This window comes from Balaenoptera physalus (genome assembly GCF_965194825.1).
Source record: "Balaenoptera physalus genome assembly, chromosome: 14".
Lineage (NCBI taxonomy): Eukaryota > Metazoa > Chordata > Mammalia > Artiodactyla > Balaenopteridae > Balaenoptera > Balaenoptera physalus.
Window position 1 is genome coordinate 84,913,005 of NC_138893.1, and position 14,167 is coordinate 84,927,171.

General features: G+C 47.2%; 1 protein-coding gene and 1 long non-coding RNA gene across 3 annotated transcripts in view; one reads left to right on the top strand and one right to left on the bottom strand.

Moving 5' to 3' along the window:
• Positions 1 to 4,062, bottom strand: part of CHST3 (carbohydrate sulfotransferase 3) — a 41,090-nt gene extending 37,028 nt beyond the window's left edge. The window contains exon 1 of the mRNA XM_082424546.1: positions 3,923 to 4,062. The gene's annotated coding sequence lies outside the window, so the exon portion shown is untranslated. The remainder of the gene's footprint in view (positions 1 to 3,922) is intronic.
• Positions 1,688 to 12,667, top strand: LOC309642723. 2 transcript variants are annotated; one of them, XR_014253337.1, is made up of 2 exons: positions 1,688 to 3,647; positions 4,905 to 12,667. It is a non-coding gene; the product is annotated as an uncharacterized lncRNA (long non-coding RNA). The 2 variants fall into 2 exon arrangements; XR_014253338.1 differs by having other exon boundaries at positions 4,918 to 12,667.
• The last annotated feature ends 1,500 nt before the right edge of the window (positions 12,668 to 14,167 follow it).

Genomic DNA, 14,167 nt, shown 5'->3' on the forward strand with positions numbered 1-14,167 from the left:
CTCCTCTTGTCCCCAGCCACCAGTATGCCAGCTTCCCAGTGTCCCGAAGCACAAGGACAGCCGGCGGTGGGTGTGTTCCCTGACTTTTGAGGCTCCCTGAGTCAAGGAGGAGGGGCTGGTTGGGGAGGAGGCAGGAAGGAGGGAGCTGGTAAGGCAGCCGGTGAGCCAGGTGTAAGCACAGAGGCCAAAACAGAGTTTCCCAGGCTAGCTGTTTACTTGCGGCTTTCAGGAGAGGCTGAGCTGGGAATTGGCTTATTTATTTTACACGCTTTTCCTCCAAATCTTTTTCAGAGAGCCCTCTGGAATCCCAGTGATAAATTTCCCAGAGCCTAAAAAACCCCACGGTCCCTTAGCACGCAGCCATCTCTGTGGGGCAGGGGGGTAAGGGGAGGCATGGGGGGAGGGTAGAGGCATAGAGAGGGAGTGATGGGCCGCAAGAGACCTGAAGTTACTGATGGTCAGGGGCTCCCATGGCCTGCATGCCCCTCCCTCCAAGTTTGCAGAGGGGGGGATGTGCAGGAGAACCAGCCCGATTTAGGTTGATGAAGACGAAAGCTGAGACTTTCAAGCACAGAACAAACTGTCCAGCCTGCCAGAGGCCACCCCACACCCAGACGTGGAATCTCCATGCTCAGGGCAGGACAAGCAGTGTTCTTCCACCTGTTTAAGCGAAGGGGACAAGTATTTCTGTTTAAGGAATGAAAAGGAGAGCTGTTTTCCTTTCCTGCTGCGTGACTTCATGAAGGGCAGAGGCCTCTCTGAGTGTTTCCTCACTGCAGAGTCCCTTGGCTCCCTGCTTTACCACTTCCCAGCAGAGGCTCTCACAGCCCCTCCCTGGTCTTCATCCATCATCTGACAACGTTCCTAAGTGCTTCCGTGTGTCACGCACTAGGACAGAGCCAGGGGTACAAAGATGAATAGCCCCCGCCCCTCGGATGGGGCAGCTTCTCCCCACACCCAGTCTCCCAACTTCCATCCTGGACAGTGAGTCCACACCACAGTGAAGCAGGGAGAGGGCTCCCATATCTTTGCGGCTCAGCACTGCGAACGCTCTGGCACTCACCCAGGTGGGCTCGCTGTGGAAGGTGGGCAGGGGCCAGCTGGGCCGTGCTTATCTTCTGCTCCTTGTTTAAGGTTGCCAGCTTTCCCCATGCCATGAACACCTGTATCAGAGGATCTGGGGGTAGAGATGCGGGTGGGCAGAGCTGTGAGGATTCTGCCCCAACAGGGGTAACCCCCTCTCAGCCTTGGGGCTGGGGAGATAGAATACCAACCAGGCAGAAAACACAGCTGCCCCCAAGTGCCTGCAGGGAGTCCTGAAGGCAGCATGGCTTGCCCTTCCTCCTTAGCTTTGTGACCTTGGGCAGCCACTGCACCTCTCTGAGCCTCATTTCCTCACCAGCAAATCGGGAATGATAACCACTGTCCCTCTGTGGGGCCTGTGTGAGAAAGCATAAGCTGGGGGCCAGGTGAGACACGTGGTTATCACAGCCCCTGGTTGCCCCGGCTCTCCCCATCCATCTCTCCTGCGGACCAGACACCACCACGGAGTCTAGCCCTCCTGGGCATGTGGTGGGTGGTGGGAAGGACCGCCGTGACATGCCCCTTCATATTCAGGTGAGGGCTGATTTCCCTGTGTAATAGATGTCTCCCCTGGCAAGGGCCGAAAAGGGAAAGGAATAACATCTCCCTGCAGTCACTCCCAAACCCCCATCGTTTCCTGACTCCAAATCCACACGGAAGGCTCTAGCAGCCTGGTGCCACCCAGCCTTTGATTTCCATGACCCGTGGTGTAACCCAGGATAGGCAGAGTGTGTGTAAAGAGAGGACTGTAGTCAGGGGCCCCAGGACCCAGTAAGTGCATCAGTGTTGCTTCCTTGTTGCTATGGAGAACCAGTTAGGGGCCTTAGAGACAGCTGGGCATGGTGGAAACAGCATGGGTTCCAGAGTCAGACCTGTCCAGTTTCAAATCCTGGCTTTGTCCCTCACCAGCTGTGTGACCGCCAAAAAGTTACTTAACTTTTCTGAACCTCAGTTTCCTAATCTGTAAAATGGTGACAAAACGCTAACTTCATAGGGATGTAAGGTCTTGATGAGATAACATAGAGCTCTTGATTCACAGAAAACATAAATAAGGTGGAAAGGTGATATTGGGAAGGGATTGGCTGCAGTGTTCCACCTGAAATTGGGGGTGGCCAAGCCCAGATCACTCTCTTGCTCATCTGGGGCCACAATCCTGTGTGCTGCCTACATACTTTGCTAATTTCAGCATTCAGATCACTTAGAAGCTTCACGTGCACACCAAACCTAGTCACAAAGGGCCGGGGGTGGGGTGGGGGAATGACACATTTCTTTGTGATTACATGGCCAAGTTGCACCACATCCTGGCACGTTCCCAGTTCCATGCAGGTAGGGAATCATTCTCAGGATTGCTTGCAATCCCAGTTCCAGGAACATGAGATGTTTCCACTCCTTTGGGAAGCTCATGCCAGCTGGTGCAGAGGAACCCACCCAATAGTCAGTACAGGGACTGTGATTGCCCCTCTACCTGCTGCCACCACAGAGCCAAGCCACTGCTGAAGGACACAGCTCCTAGACCCTTCATGAGACCCATCTCCTTCCAGGCCAGTAGGAGCCAGGAAGAACACTCCACGACACTCCCAGCTTAGCCAGATGCAAAAATAGAGACTTTCTTACTGCCCCTCTTAGGGAAGCAGAGGCCAATGTTGAGACTCAAGTCCCCAGTGCCAGCCCACAGGGCACAATAGAACCTGCTGCTTGGGCTAAACAGATCAGGCAGGGCTCCCTGGAACCACTCAGGGCGCCCTCCTCTGCAGATAGACCAATTCCAACCTAGCCGAGGCCACCTGGCTTGGCTCATAGAGTGTCCTTAACATATATGAATTATTGGTGTCATTATTCATCAAACAACTATTTATCAAGTGCCAACAATGCTAGGCACTGTACTAGATCCAGGACAACCTTTGAAACATCCTGGAGCCCCGGACACCAAGGGCATCCGAAAACAGACACAACTTCAGGTGCAATGAAAATAAATATGGCTTCAGGACTGCCCTGCTTTCTCCATGACCTTGGAGTGTTAAACATCCCCTACCACGTTTTACATATACACACCCAGGGCTGGAATCTCCTCAGCCCACCCCCCCTGGAAGTCCCTCTGAGGAAGTACATCCGCTAGGGGGAAGGGTCTGTGCTTCCCTCGCAGGCCCTGTCACTGCCACCACCCAGCTGTCCAGGGCAGCACCGCCTGCCAGCCTTTTCTACTCTGCTCACAGACCCTAACACGCCGGGTCTGAGTTTATGAGTCACTCCCTCCTTTCTCCCGGCCTCGCCTCCGGAAGGGCTGCGCACACCCAGACACATCACCCAGACACCGAGTTTCCACGCCAACCTCGCTCCTGATGAACCCGGAGAGCCGACTGAAATGTCTGATTTCCCCTCCCCACTACTCAGCCTCGAGGTCCCGGCCACGACTTTTCAAAGACAAGGCAGCCCCTCTCCTGCCCGTCTCGCTTTGGGGTCACCTCTCTGTGGGGCTGCAGGGGCAGCAGACAAAGACAGTGGATTTATTTGAGGCTGGAGGACATGCTTGGTCTAAAGATCCGAACGCCCGCACTTCCGGAATTGTACGGTTCGGTCTGAAGCGTGTGCGTGTGTCTGTGGCTCGATGGGCGATGAGTTGTGCGTATGTGGCAGTTGTGAATCTGGGTGCAGTGGGTCTGGAGGTGTAGGTGCCTGCGTGGAGCTTTCCCCGCGCCGAGAACTCCCTCTCCCACCTTCGGTTTCGCCCCCTCTTCCTCCAAAGTTTGGCGCGCGCGCCCGATCGGGGATGGTGGGGTGCGCACCGCTGGGCCATCTCCCGGGCCCAGAGGCGGTTCCGGGATGCCGGTGCCCTACTTACCCCGCCACCGAGCCTCCTCCAGCGGGGGCGGATCCGACTTTCCGAGGCAGGGGTCCGGCGCGGGCAGCATCCGCCCGCAACTTTGCCCTCCTCTCGGCAGGACCAGGCAGAAGCGGCTCCAGCCGGGGACGGCGGCGGGGAGGGAAGGAGGCTCGGCCCCGCCGGTTCGCACGGTGGGCGGGAAGCGGCGCCAGGAGGGCGCCGTCCTGCGTAGCGAGCAAGCGGTCCTGCCTGGCGCCTTCCCCGTTCGGCCCGAGTCCGCGAGCGGCCGGCAGTGGCGGCGGATTCCTGAACTGCGTCCAAGGCGCCCGGGGAGCCCTCCTCCTCCTCCTTTTCTCCCTCACCCCACCCAGCTCCCACCCCTGCGCCCCTGGCAACTTGGGAACCTTTGGCGAAGTTGGCGCAGCTCGGGCTGCGCGACGGGCCTCTGGGTGGAAGCAGGGAAGGAGAGGGAGGAGCTGAGGGGGAGCGGCCGCCGTCGCCCCAGCCCCCGGGGAGCTGCGCTCTCCAGGACCCCTCTGTGGGCCTTTGTTCCCAGCGCTGCGCCTCCGCCCGCCTCTCCCCTGGGACTCTCTTAAAGCCGCTGGGATCCCTACCCGCTTTCAGAGACGCTGGGAAGAGCTCCCCTCCTGGGTTGGGAGGGGCGGGGGAGGGTTGGAAGGGAGGTGGCCTGGAGATCCTCGTGGCTTCACTCTGCCAGAGCCCCTCAAGTCCTTCCGGCCTCCCATCCTATTGAAACGGAGTCTTTCTAAAACCTGAGTTCCCTTACGAGTTTATGATTAATGTGTCTATCCAAAACTTTATTCCCTTTCTTGTCCCCTCTGACTTCAATCCTGTGCTAACTGAACACTAGTCAACCAGAGTCAGTTGACTAAAATTGCTGCTGTTGAGAACATTGTTAATGTGCTAAGGCTGCTGTTGTGAGTAACACTGTTAATGTACTAAAGTTGCTATTACAGATATCATTAATGTATAAACTCAGGTTGTTTCTCCAGGGCAAGATAAGTTAACAGACCCCCTGAGGCCTGGACCACCTGGCCAGAGAATCCTAAACCAGAGACATCCTGAGTCCCAGAACCTGAATGTCACAGAAAGCACAATATAAGAACTATAGTCAATATCTTGTAATAACCTATAATGGAAAAGAATCTGAAAAAGAATATATATGTATATATACATATATATACACATATATATGTATAACTGAATCACTTTGCTGTATACCTGAAACTAACACAGTATTATAAATTAACTATACTTCAATTTAAAGAAAGGTTAAAAAATGTCACGGAAATGTCCCAAGATGATTAATCCCAGCCTCTTTGTTCTTCCCCTTTATAAAACCCCCTCACTGAAAGACCAAATGGAGTGGATCTGAGGCATGTCTCCCACTCCCTTGCTGGGTGCCTTGCAAATAAACCCTGTACTTTCCTTCACCACAACCTGGTGTAGTATGTTGGCTATGCTGCTTGTTGGGCAAGCAGACCCGAGTTCAGTTCGGTAACAATTTTGGCCACCATGAAGGGACCATCAACTGGAACTGTTTTTGTAAAAGGGAAGGAAAATGACATGAAATTCTTTGTGTATAGGCTTTTATGCTATTGTATCAAAGTTAGCCTTTTGGAACTGGTTTGGCTTTGAGCCTTTTGGAATTGGTTTGTCTTTTATCTTTGTGTGTGTGTGTGTTTGTGTGTGTGTATGTATTTGTGCTAAAGAAGGTACACTGTTTTAATTGGTGGACATTAAACATTAAACGAAAGTTCAGTTCCTAAAAATAGCCCTTTAGGATGCATCCTACAAAATTGGACCACCTTTTGTTCTGGTACCATGACTAAAGCCGAAAAGATGATTTTTTTAAAAAAATTAATTAATTAATTAATTTATGGCTGTGCTGGGTCTTCGTTTCTGTGCGAGGGCTTTCTCTAGTTGTGGCAGGCAGGGGCCACTCTTCATCGCGGTGCGCGGGCCTCTCACTATCGCGGCCTCTCTTGTTGAGAAGCACAGACTCCAGACGTGCAGGCTCAGTAATTGTAGCTCACGGGCCCAGTTGCTCCGCGGAATGTGGGATCTTCCCAGACCAGGGCTCAAACCCGTGTCCCCTGCATTGGCAGGCAGATTCTCAACCACTGCGCCACCAGGGAAGCCCTGACTTGATTTTTTTTTTTTTTTTTTTTGGTAACACTGTGTGAACACAGTATTCTTTAGACTCTGGAGAAAAATGCCCAAGATTAGGCTCATTTGATAATCCATAACTAGTTTTGCCAGCTTGATAAAACATCTTTTCAGAATTCTGACCCTAAGAGAGCAAGTTCTAGGAGGAACTTGCTTTTCTCTCCCTGTGCCTTGAGATGTAAATGTTCTACCAGGGCTCTCAGGAACTCCTGTCTTATCTAGACATCTCCAATTCCTGAGACTGATAGGAAAAATTGGGGGTGAAGGGAAGAGGCCTTTTTAAACTTAACTTATTCCAACTGTTAGTTATAAACTAGTGAGTTTTATATTGTAATACCTGATTCATGACTAAGTTAAAATGAAGCTATGAGATCTCTAGTTGTGTCTGTCTATATGTCTGTGTGTACATTATACATATATGTCTCAACTTCCAGACCTTATTAACAAAATTAATTTCTTGGGACTTCCCTGGTGGCTCAGTGGTTAAGAATCCGCCTGCCAATTCAGGGGACATGGGTTCGAGCCCTGGTCCCGGAAGATCCCACATGCCGTAGAGCATCTAAGACCGTGTGCCACAACTACTGAGCCTGTGCTCTAGAGCCCACAAGCCACAACTACTGAAGCCCACGCAACTAGAGCCTGTGCTCTGCAACAAGAGAAGCCACCACGATGAGAAGCCCGAACGAAGAGTAGCCCCCACCGCTGCAACTAGAGAAAGCCCGCATGCAGCAATGAAGACCCAACGCAGTCAAAAATAAATAAATAAATTTTTAAAAATTATTAAAAGAAAAAGAAATATACAAGAAACTAAACCAAAGAAATTTCAGGTTTATGTGAACTGGGAAGTATTCAGTATTAAATTAACTTTGGGCATTAAAGTTCATTTTTGCTGGTTTAATTAATCAGACATGTCCTTGGAGCCATCAACATTAAGTATGATATTTTTATTGTACCTAGGTTTACTGGAGGTTAAATAAGATCTTATTATATCTATTGCAGAATTTGTCAGCAAGAAAAATAACTTGGTATGATGAAATTTTTTAAAGTAAATTAAATGTAAATGAGATAAGTTTTTTTTTAAAGGAGAACTCTTTAGGAATAATTATGTTTTATGACTGTCTACTTAAAAGTAGTTTCTTCAGATATTTGGTAGCTTGAAACTTTAGAGTTTTGCTAAATTAAGTTAAATGATGGAAGTTTATTGAATATTTTACAAGTTTGCTAATCTACAGAGTGCTAATGTAAAAGACAGTTCATAGTTGCTTATTTCTTAGTTTTCACTAGAAATTAAGGTTTTCAAGAGTTGAGAATTCTAATTAATATATTTAATTAAAACTAAAATTTAATAAGAAAACACCTTTGTATGCAAGGAAAAGAAGGTATAAGAAATGAAAATGCATTTTGTTAAGAGAAAGAACGTAATTTGGTCCTAAAACTGGTTATTTCCAAATGGGAAAGAAAATATGGGACAAATTAATATGGGTATAGAAAGTTGTGGAAGCTTTGCAAGAGGGAAAAGAAGAGTCTTTAGAAAGGAATTCTATGTGTAGTCAGGACTAACGAAGATTAGAAGGAGTTTAATTGAGTAAATGAATTCTAATATTAAAGGTAAGATGGTGCAAAACCTGGGTTTGTTTTCTCTCTCTATGAAGAGAACAAAGTTTTTTTGGACTGTTGAGCTGCTTTTGATAACAGATTGTAAGTTTCTTTCCAAGCTTTTAAGTAATTTAAAATGTCTGTATTTGCTTTTGAAATCTTTTATTGTCACTTTGGTTAAATGAATAAGTATTGTTTCACGGTGACCTATGGTCCTATCTGACCAAGTGTGATACCTCCTGTGCCTGGTGCAGTGCACTGCTGGGCAGAGCCACTTCTGGGGTACAAGGCTAGCGTGGGAAAGGGCTTGGAATTGGAACACAAACAAAAAAGCAAAACCCTCAACATCTGCACTTGGCATCTGTCATTCTCAACACGTGTAGATGAGAAGTCCAAAGAGAATTGAGAAGGACCCACGAGCAGGTCCTCACAGGTGCAAGAAGTCAGAGGGCCCTGCTCATTACCTGGGTCCAGACCATCCAAAGCTTCAACCAGCTGCCAGCTGGAGGGGACCTGGGCAAGGTACTCAAGGCTGTGAGATGAGACCTTGGTATCTCTTATAGCAGAAAAACCCGACTGGGTGCTTCCCTTCTGTTATCAACAGCGACCTGCAATAGGGGACCAGGGATTTGGTGAGAATTGAGACCCCAGCTCACTTCCTGGGTAAGCTCCCGGAACCCCTCCCTCTGCAGCTCCAGCCACGCTGGTTGCTCTCGCCTCACATCACAGGGGCCTGGCTTCTGCCCCGGAGTCAGTCTGCAGGCTCTCCAACTTGTTTTTAGAGTCGGTATCTTGACACATGGGTTTCTCCAGACCCTCTCCCCTCTTCTTAGAAGGGAGGGCCTCCATTTCAACCTCACAAATCTGTCAAGAAGCTACCTTTAACTGCACCTGCTGGTCTTACAAGGGAGGCCTTCCTGCGGGACATACGGAGTCTGGAATTTTATTGCCAGAACTTTGTGATGCCCCTCAAGGGATACAAAGGTGGAAACTTAGACTGTGTCACCACCAGATTGTAGAGAATGAGACTCTGTGCTACTGATGTTGGTCAGGGGTGGGGAGGGTGCACCTGAGTAGTCACTGAGGAATTCCTGTATTCACCCAATGCTTGTTGAACACATATTGGATATGGGGGCCCATAGAGGTAAACAAGCCTAGTCTCACCTTCTGATTAGAGAAGACAGACCTATGTCTGAACAAGCACTAGTGAATCAGTGTGCTGTGTGAGGTAAGCCTAGGGCTGGGGATGGGGATAGGTGTCCCCAGAGCAAGACCACAGGCTTGCACAACTCCAGGGGCACCAGGCATGGGGAATGTGATGTGACTGTTGGCCCCTGGGACTGTGCAGTGCGGCAGCCTTATTCCTGGAGCTGAAGACCCCAGGCCTGGGCTTAAGAGATGAGCTGAAGTTCTGCAGATAGGAAAGAAGGTAGCAGTGAGCCATGGCTTTCTAAGTAAAGGGACCAGCAACTGAAAGAAACATAGGTGTAAAAGGATATTCACTCCTCAAGCATGCCAGCCACTACTTGGGCCTTCAGTGAGAGTATCTTGGTGGCAAATGAGAGGTAGAGAGTAAGGGTCTGATCCAGGACATTGAGAATTTTCATCCTAAAATAGTTTCCAGGCTCTACTTCTTCCCACAGTTGCTCTGCCAAGAGAACTGGTCTCAGGTTTGTTTTTTTTTTTTAAACAGTGTTTGAAAAATTGAAAGAACTTTCCAGGCCAGAGGCAGAATTGCAGGATGGTTAAGAATGTGGGAGGCTGAGCACCATTTTAACCAAGTGATCCAAGTGATGAAATAAAAATTCACACTTTAAAGGCAAGACAAGAAAAATTTAAACAGAAAACTTTCTCTGTCCTTTGGCCTACTCTCTCCCCTCTAGCACCTTTGTGCATCTCCATTATGTGTTAACTAGACCTCCCCAAGGCAGAAATACCTGCTCAATCAGAAAGATAAATTTTTCTCCTTCTGACACCAGCCATGTAACTCCTTAGAAGACACCATTCCTTTCTCAATCTTGTAAAGGGTCACGATGACCCACCACTCTCTTTGTCTGTGCAGACATCTTTGGTGAACTTTATATACAAAGCCAATATAACATTTCCCTTAAAGATATTGATTGGTGCAGAACAGACTGGTCAGACAACCTGGGGAGATACTGGGCTGCATCTAATGGAAGTTCTTAGCTTGAATACTTACTTATGATCTTATTAATGTTACTAGCTGTATTACTTATATTCTGCCTATTTTACAAGATCATTGTTCTCTCATTACCACATATGTGACAGCCTCTGATAAAAATAATGATGATGGGGGCTTCCCTGGTGGCGCAGTGGTTAAGAATCTGCCTGCCAGTGCAGGGCACACGGGTTCGAGCCCTGGTCTGGGAAGATCCCACATGCCGCGGAGCAACTAAGCCCGTGCGCCACAACTACTGAGCCTGCGCTCTAGAGCCCGCGAGCCACAACTACTGAAGCCTGTGTGCCACAACTACTGAAGCCCACGTGCCTAGAGCCTGTGCTCCGCAACAAGAGAAGCCACGGCAATGAGGAGCCCGTGCACCGCAACGAAGAGTAGCCCCCGCTCTCAGCTACTAGAGAAAACCCGCGTGCAGCAGCGAAGACCCAATGCAGCCAAAAATTAAATAAATGAATAAATAAATAAATTTATTTAAAAAATAATGATGACTAGGCAACTTGAAACAGTTGAGCAAATATATAGTCCTATAAGATCAATGATTGTAATAGTGTAACTCTAGATATGGGAAGAAACAACAAGAGGGTACCATTTTCTGGACCATAACAGACTAGTAAGACAGGGGATCTAGAGGCTTTTGGCTACTGTTAACAGGGCCTAGTCCAATAATAGCATGTTGAGTGGCCTATCAACAAAATCTTCTCCTGACCTAAGAATGAGCATTCCTAAGGCCGTGGGACAAATTGGTCACGAAATGCCTCCCAAACCTTGGTCGAAATTAAGGCTGAAAGGAAGGGGATTGTAATATAAAGAATGTTGCCCACCATCCAGTTCTATGAGAATCAAGTCGTTAGCCCCTGCAGTCGCTGACTTACAGTACACCTTGAAATGGGTTCAGGGATCAGGATGAGGCACTTTGTGCTCTAGGAAAACTGACGGAACTGGCCCTCAGATAATTGGATATTTTCAGGAAAAATTTTATGAACTCAGCTTCTTGCATTTTCCCAGACTTAGAAAAGCACTAAAGCCATTAACTAAGATATCTGTTCATCTGAATAATAGTAACCTTCTACTGAGGTGTGTGCTTGGTTGCACGTACCCCTTCACCAAACTCACTTATATACTAGCCTCCCCGCTTACCTCTTTGGAACAGTTCTCAGAGCTGTCTGAAAGACTGTCTCCCAGATTATAATCCCCAGGTTGGCTCAATTAAAATTTTCCATTTCTTTCTTAGATTGACTATTGAATAATTTTTTTTTATTGACATTGACACAGCTGAGGTCACAAATAATGGGACACACTGACATCATGTGCCTCCTGATGTGATGTGCTGGGATGGACACAATGTATGAATTATTCCTGCCAAAAAAAGAAAAAAATCACCTCAGTCTAATCATGAGGAAACATCAAACAAACCCAAACTGAGGGACATTTACAAAACTGTTAGCCTGTAATACTTAAAATGTCAAATGACACGAAAGACAAAGGAAAAGGCTAAGAAACCATTCCAGGTTGGAAGAGATTAAAGAGGCATGAGCACTGTGGCAGGCAGGCTTCTAAGATGGTCCCTAATTACACCCCCTCTTTTATGTCATCACCTCTCCTTGAGTGTGCCTGGATCTGGTGACTTGCTGCTGCTTTTTTTTATTTATTGAAGTATAGTTGATTTACAATATTGTATTAGTTTCAGGTATACAGCAAAGTGATTCAGTTATTTTTTTTCAGATTCTTTTCCATTATAGGTTATTACAAGATACTGAATATAGTTCCCTGTGCTATATAGTAAATCCTTGTTGTTTATTTATTTTTATATATAGTGGTATATATCTGTTAATTCCATGCTCCTAACTTATCCCTCCCCCATGCCTTTCCCCTTTTGTGACCATAAGTTTGTTTTCTGTTTCTGTGAGTCTGTTTCTGTTTTGTCAATAAATTCATTTGTGTTATTTTTTAGATTCCACATATAAGTGATATCATATAACATCTGTCTTTCCGTCTGACTTACTTCACTTAGTATGATAATCTCTAGGTCCAACCATGTTACTGCAAATGGCAATATTTAATGCTTTTTTATGGCTGAGTAATATTACATTGTATAAATATACCATATCTTCTTTATCCATTCATCTGTTGATGGACACTTAGGTTGCTTCCATGTTGGTGACTTGCTTCTAATAATAGAGTACAGCAAAGGTGATGGAATGTCACTTCTGAGAACCCAAAAGACTGTGTTTAGATTACAAAAGACTGTGACTTCTGTCTTGCTAGCATTCCCTCTCTGGTTCTGCTCAGCTTGCTTGGTCTGATGAAGCAAATTGCCAGGTTGTGATCTACCCTATGGAGATGCCCGTGTTTCAAGGAACTGAGGCCCTTGGGCCAACACCCTGACGTGACTGAATCCTGCCAGCAATTCCTGAATGAGCCTGGAAGCAGATCCTGCCCCAGTTTAATCTTGAGAGCACTGCAGCCCTGGCTGACACCTTGATTGCAGCCTTGAGCCAAGTAGCCCAGCGAGGCCACATCCAGATTCTTGACCCACAGAAACTGTGACATGATAAAGGTTGCTGCTTTAAGCCACTAAGTTTTGGGGTGACTTGTTACGCAACTACTTACAAGTAATACAACCACTGAATGTAATGTGTAATCCTGAACTGGATTCTGGAACCGAAAAAAAAAATCACTATGAAAGACATTATTTTGATAATTGACCCAATATGACTAGGGACAGAATGAATAATAATATTGTGTCCATATTAAATTTCTTGAGTTTGATAACTGTACTGTTCTGTAAGATGATATTTGGTTCATTAGAGATACACACAGAAATATTTAGGGTCATGATTTCTGCCCCTTCCTCTCAAATGGTTCATTGGTGCAAATAATAATAAAAATATATATTATACATATTATATATAACATATTATAGAGAAAGAGTTTCATTTATTTATGAACTTATCTGTTGTGTAACAAACCACCTCAAAACTTAATGACTTAAAACAACAAAAATGTGTTATTTCTCACAATCTTGTGGGTTGACTGGATTCGTCTGGAAGGCTCCTCTGCTCTACATGGCATCAACCGAGGTCACTCACTCTGTGGTGTTCAGCTGGCAGTTGAGGTGGCCTGGGCTGGAACGTCCAAGAGGCTTCACTCCCACGTGTGGCACATTAGTGCTTCTCAACATGGCCTCTCTCTGCCCATGTGGCTAGCTTGGGCTTCCTCACAGCATGGTGGTTTCAGAGTAGTCGGGCCTCTTACACAGTGGCTACCTTCCACGAAGAGAGAGGAAGTGTAAGCTGCCTGACCTAAGGCAGCCCAGCTGCATGCTGCCAAGGAATTGTTGAGCCATTCTTAGGATCTGGGGCAAATCCCCTTCTCTGGGCCAGGAAGAGCTAGTTGGCAGTGACTCAGGGAAAAATCCTGGGGGCAAAGGAAGAGGGGAAGGGGAAGAATATAAAGAGGCTTCCCCAGCAGGAGTTAAAGGGCCTGAGGCCCAAGACCCTAGAGTGAGCTCTTCCCTCTCCCCACTCAGCTTCCTGGGCCCCCATCATTTTAACCTAAGAGCTCACTTAAAGATGTCAGGGAGTGAAGAGGGAGGAAGAAAAATGGCACTTATTGGGCACAAAGTGCCAGGAGCTTTACCTACATTATTTCATTGACACCTGACAGCAACCCTACAAAGAAACCATTATTATCCCTTTTGCAAAGAAGAGGTAGCAGAGGTCTCAGAAGGTGCGGTGACTTGAACTGACTCATACTGCAAAGGTATTGGATCAAAGGATGTATTTGCTTCTTTTTTATTTTATTTTATAATTTTTTAAATCTTTTTTTTTAATTTAATTTAAAAATTTTTGGCTGCGTTGGGTCTTTGTTGCTGCGTGTGGGCTTTCTCTAGTTGCAGTGAGCGGGGGCTACTCTTTATTACGGTGAGTGGGCTTCTCATTGCGGTGGCTTCTCTTGTTGCAGAGCACAGGCTCTAGGTGCGCGGGCTTCAGTAGTTGTGGCATGCGGGCTCAGTAGTTGTGGCTCATGGGCTCTAGAGCGCAGGCTCAGTAGTTGTGGCACATGGGCTTAGTTGCTCCGTGGCATGTGGGATCTTCCCGGACCAGAGCTTGAACCCGTGTCCCCTGCATTGGCAGGCAGATTCTCAGCCACTGCGCCACCAGGGAAGTCCCTGGATTTGCTTCTTTATTCAACAAACATTTTTTGGCCCAGGATTGTGCTGGGCTTGGGAACACTAGGATGAATGTTGTCTTTGTCAGCTATTGCTGCAATAAGTC